The 4219-nt window shown below is 50.3% G+C and overlaps 1 protein-coding gene across 1 annotated transcript in view; it reads right to left on the bottom strand.

Annotated features, from left to right (window-relative positions):
- Window positions 1-2938, bottom strand: part of TMPRSS6 (transmembrane protease, serine 6) — a 48840-nt gene extending 45902 nt beyond the window's left edge. The window contains exon 1 of the mRNA XM_010860554.1: window positions 2918-2938. The gene's annotated coding sequence lies outside the window, so the exon portion shown is untranslated. The remainder of the gene's footprint in view (window positions 1-2917) is intronic.
- Window positions 2939-4219: the final 1281 nt, after the last annotated feature.

The raw sequence follows: 4219 nt of genomic DNA on the forward strand, positions 1-4219 counted from the left end.
CTTTAAACAGGTGTCAAGCACCTACACGGTGCTGGCCTGTGCTGGCCCCCAGGTCACAGAAACAAGCAAGGCTCGGTGTCTGCCCCTGAGGGATGCAGCCCACCCTGGGAGACAGTGGAACAGGCGAAGACCTCTGTCCTCACAACGGCAGATGGAGGACAGGGCCCTTGGTAGACTTAGAGATGCTCCTTAGTGCTTCCAGGAAGGGGAATCCATAGGAAGGGGCTGCCATGGAGCCAAACAGGAGCCCTCGCAGGAGTCATCATCTTGGTGGCCTGAGTTCCCTCACCTGCAGAGGGGTTCAAGGTCCTAAGTTCCTCCAGGATCCCCATAGAGGCCCTGAGACTCTGTGACTTTACGCCACTACTAACCAAACACATGGCTGGCCTCATCCCCTAATTTAAAAAATGGCCGCTTGACCCCATTTTGCAGGTGAGAAAGTGGAGCTGAGAAAGCAGGTGTCATTGGCTCTTGGTCACACGGCAGGAAGTGCTGGGGTTCAGACCTAGGAACCCCTGACTTCAGAGCCCTCTGACTTCATCCCCTCTGGGTGTGTGTCCCTCCCCCCTTGCCACCCCTCTCCTGGCCCCCTCAGCCCTCCTGGACCCTGGCCTTTGGCCTCTGTCTGCCATGTGAGAACTCACAGGTCTCCAGCCTGCCCTTTCCCAGCCGGGCGGTCAGGGGAGTGGCTTCTGATCAGGGGTTTGAGGTTTGAGAGGCGCTGCCTCAGGCCAGGCCGCTGGGGACACAGAATGGAAACTCTTTATGCGTCATTCAACCTGGCCTTCTCCACCGTGGGGTCCCAGCAGAAGGGGTTCCAGGCAGGGGGTTGGGGTGAATAGACTACCCAAAGTCACGTGGCATGGCTGAAACAGGGTTGGGGCTGAAACGCAAATTACCCAGGTTCCCAGCCTGCGCTCTTGTCAGCACTCTGACCCAAATTAAATGTTTAAAAATAAAACCAAAGGGCAATATCATTACTGAGCATTCAAGTTCTTAGGTAGAAAGTTAAAAAAATTTTCCAAGGCACACACACACGTGTGTGTATAGCCTCAAATATTGTTGCAGCCAGAGCTCCTCGCTATAGGCAGTTGAGTTTGAGAGTCTGACTCTTGCTCCTCCGGGGGAGTCCTGTTCAAGGTCGAAGGAACAGAAAGCTCTCCAAAGAGCCTCTTTCCTGCTGCCCTTAGAGGCAACCCCAGCACTGGCTCTGGCCTTGAACGGTGCCTCTCTTCTCCTTGAGTCTCCATGTCATCAGGGCAGCTGCTCATGCTGGTGGGGCTGCATGAGGTCCTAATGCCTGTGGGCTCTGTCCCGACGGCTGTCCTCGTTGGTTTCTGATTTCTATGCAAGTCCACGTTCTTGGAACCTCTATGTAACTGCCTCTCCCTCCTCTCACCCCTTCACAGTCTACACATTCACTCAATGAACACCCTGTGGCAGGTGCTGGAATCCAGTGATGAATGGGGCATTCGGGATCAGGGCCTGCAAAGGCTCACAGTGGGACTCAGAGCACAGGGTGGGGAGGATGGAGCACCCAGCCCAGCCAAGGTCTGGAGGAAGCAACCTTTTACAGTAAATCCCAGAAGATGGCTTTCCTTTATTCTTCCCAAGAAGACACATTTTGCTTGGCCTTTTTGTGTTTTAATTTTTTTTTTTTTAAAGTTAGTTGCCAATATTTAAAACACAGGATACTATACTCTCCAGCTTCCCTTAAATGTTTCAAAGATCTGGGTCTGCCTCCCAACACAGCAACTGTCAGTGGTGGCTCCCCTGAGCAATTTCAACATGACACAGACCCCCACCACTCCTAACTGTTTTCCACTGTCTGGGTTAAAAACACAAGTACTGAAGCCTGAAGCCTGAGTTCAAGTCCTGACTCTGACTCTTATTAGCATAAGACCTGAGTTACAAGTTATTTGGTCTAGTTATGCTTTCGCTCTCTCATATAGAAAATGAGACAATAACTATAAGTGGTGTGAAAACTGAAAGAAAGAACTGATGAGTGGAACTCAGAACAGTGCCTGCACCTACTAAGTACTCACTGCATGTTGCTGTCATCATTTTCAGCACTGTTTCTGTGATCTGTCCCCCACAGCCTCCCCCAGCAGCATCTGCATCTGAGTTGGGATCCCAGTGGTAAAGGTTTCGTTGTTAGTCTCCTATTTGCATAAATCACAAGCAACAGACTTCGCTGACTTACTCAGCTCCCGGATGGTTGCTTTGACCACTGCAGCTGGAGCTCTCCTGCACCTGTTTTTACTACAGTCACTGGACACTTGGCCAGGGACACCCTCTCAAACCCTGGGGTTGACCAACACCAAGCCCTGACCCAGCAATCCCAAGTCCCTGCAATCCAATGTCTACTTTGAACAGTGCCATGCACACAGTAGGAGCTCAATAAATGCATCAGAATGAATGGGGATGGGTTGCCTGCAGCAGACTGGGCTACCAATCATGCCACACGAGGTTTATCTAATTAGTATCTCCCCTGGATACTTAACATTGAGACGGGGGTTGGGGAGGAAAATTGCCAAGGCAAATTTTCTGGGCCATTTTTAGCCGAGTGAGTGGGGACTCCATCCAGAACAGACTGGTTGAGTCAGAAGAGAGCTTTAAGGTTAGACAGACTCCCCTCCCCCTGCACTCTTCACTCCAGTTTACAGTTGAAGAGACTGAGCCTCAAAGGGGATGAGTGGCTCAGAGCTGGGACAAATGGGACAGACTGAATGCCCTTGACCCTGGACTCGGCTGGCAGCAGCTCACATGGATGGATTTGAGAGGCAGGCAGAAGATGCAGATTTCCTTCTGCCTTCCTCACACCTCTGGAATCCCCCCTGTTATAGATTGATCCCTTGGGGCATTTGCAACCCCTAGGGAGGGTCACACCTTAAGCCATTATCCCCCTGAGACTTACCAGGTGCTTGGGGTAGATAGACACTGCAATGGCATCCAAGTCAGCCCTGCCCCAAACAGCAGAGAGCGTCTGAGAGGCTGCCCAGCAAGTTAGCTGCCTCCACACTTGCAGCCCTTGGGTTTTCCCTGGTCACAGCCCTGTATCTGTCTGTCCTATCTCCCCGAAGCCAGCTCATCTCTTTTAAGTACCTTGTATACACTTGCTTCTTTAATCCTGACAACAGTCCCGGTCCTTCCCTCTGCCTTTTACAGATGAGAACACAGAAGCACACAGTTTAGGCACTTGACCAAGGTCACAGCTGGGAAGCGGTAGAACCAGGATTTAATCCATGCCACCTAGGTCTAGAGTGAGAACTTTAACCACCACACCCATGGTCCCTAAGGGGCTGTAGGAACCTCCAGGCAGGCTGGACTGTGTTTCGTCCACTGCTGCATTCCTGGCAACTAGAACACGCCCTGCACATAAAAAGCCCTCAGTAAATACACACTGAGTGAATAAATGAATCTCTCAGAACACTTCCTCCAGGACCAACTTCGGTCAACTACAGTAACCCCCCTGTATCTGCAGTTTCAGTTGCCCGTGGTCAACCTCAGTTCAAAAATATGCAATGGGAAATTCCAGAAATCAACAAACAACTCCTAAGTTTCAAATCATTTTCTACCTCAGCTGGGCCATGAATTACTCCTTTATCCAGCTTATTCTGTCGATAGTCACTTAGTAGCCACCTTGGTTATCAGATGGACTGTCAAAGTATCTCAGAGCAGTGGTCAAGTAACCCTTGTTTACTTAGTAATGGCCCTAAAGTTCAAGAGTAGTGATGCTGGCAATTCAGATATTCTCTTATTGTGCCTCATTCATTTATTAAAAAAAAAAAAATTTTTTTTTAATGTTTTGGCCATACCATGCTGCATATGGGATCTTAGTTCCCTGACAAAGGATTGAACCCATGTCCCTTGTATTGGAAGGCAGAGTCTTAATCACTAGACCCGTGGGGAAGTCCCCTGGGCCTCATTTATAAACTCTATCATAGGTATGTGGGTACAGTATAGGTAAAAACAGTATATATGGGATTCGGTTCTCCAGCGTTCTGGCCTGGAGAATCCCGCGGACAGAGGAGCCTGGTGGGCTACAGTCCACAGGGTCTCAAAGAGTCGGACACGACTGAAGCAACTTAGCACACAGCGCTATCCTCGGTTGGAGGCATCCACTGGGGGTCTGGACTGTGTCCCCCGGGGATAAGGGGAGACTGCTCTCTGTGTACCTGAAACCAATGGGGCTGAACTCCTCTTGTTAAAGACCTGT

This window comes from Bison bison, unplaced genomic scaffold (assembly GCF_000754665.1).
Source record: "Bison bison bison isolate TAMUID 2011002044 unplaced genomic scaffold, Bison_UMD1.0 scf7180017864468, whole genome shotgun sequence".
Lineage (NCBI taxonomy): Eukaryota > Metazoa > Chordata > Mammalia > Artiodactyla > Bovidae > Bison > Bison bison.